We start from the raw sequence: 1,163 nt of genomic DNA, 5'->3' as shown, positions 1-1,163 counted from the left end.
GTAGTTGTATGGGTTTTTAAAAATCTATCTCTTTTTTATATATTGAATTGTATTTCTGATTCATGTTGGTTTTCAACTTTCTCTTGGATTATATTGTGCTTTTAAAAATCAGTATTTTAAAGTCTTTATCAAGTATTTCAAAAAATTATTTTCTTGAAGACCCATTGATGGAGAGTTAGTGTGGTCCTTTTGAGGTATTGTTATACTCCGCTTTTCCATACTTTTGGAATTTTTTCTCTGGTTCCTTCTCATCTGCAAAAGCTATCTCTGTTTCTAATTTTTAAATTTACTTTCATTTGGAAGGGATGTTTTTGTTTTTTCCTTTTCTCCCTTGAGAATGTGTGTAATGTGTGCTGTGTAGGGTTCAACTTTGGTTCAGGGAGCTTTCACAGTCAAAGGTTCTGTGTACGCTCCTTGGTTATACATAGTCTTTGTATGGTGACTTTCTTAGATGTTGGTTGTAGTAGTGGTGTAGGGATGAATGAGTAGGTTCATTGCCTCCTACAAGTCCAGTATGGCTGAGGTCTCCGAAGCTTATCTCATTCTCCAGTGCTACACATTTCTGTCAGCAGATTTTCTATTAGATTGTGTCATTTATTTTCGAAGCTAGTGGGTGATGCTTATGGATAAGAACTAGCTAAGGCTGATGCAGATGGGGCATATACTTGATTTTTGTTAATGGTGAGATGCTTTCTGCTGCCTCAGGCAATGGGCTGTGTTGCGAATGCACAGTGGTGTGAGCTCCCTGTACAGTCCTGGACTGAGGGACCAAGCTGGCGGGGGCCAGAGAATGCAGACATGCCTACATGTCTACCAGTGGTAGGCTCAAACACTAGCTCTGAGGGCAGATAAAGAAGCAGCTGCAAACATCCAGAGATGTGCTTGGGTATGGAGGGGATAATCCTCTGCTGCCCAGTGTTCTCTGCCTGGAAAGGGAGGGGTAAGCGCTACCCTCCCAATCTAGAAAAGTGAGTACTCCACATGCCTGAAGATATGTCCAGGCATGGAGCACAGTGGGTACTGCTGTATCAAGACCTATGCACCTGAAGGGAGGGGTGGCAGAGGCTCCTAATCCAGGTGAGAAGGTTCTCCAAATGCCTGGGAATATGCACAGCATGGAGTAGAGAGGGTGCTGCTGCACCAAGATGTCTGCATGAGAAGGG

The sequence above is a fragment of the Rhinopithecus roxellana genome, chromosome 13 (assembly GCF_007565055.1).
Source record: "Rhinopithecus roxellana isolate Shanxi Qingling chromosome 13, ASM756505v1, whole genome shotgun sequence".
NCBI classification, from domain to species: Eukaryota; Metazoa; Chordata; class Mammalia; order Primates; family Cercopithecidae; genus Rhinopithecus; species Rhinopithecus roxellana.
The sequence above is the reverse complement of the archived record's forward strand: the minus strand, read 5'-3'. Positions refer to the sequence as shown.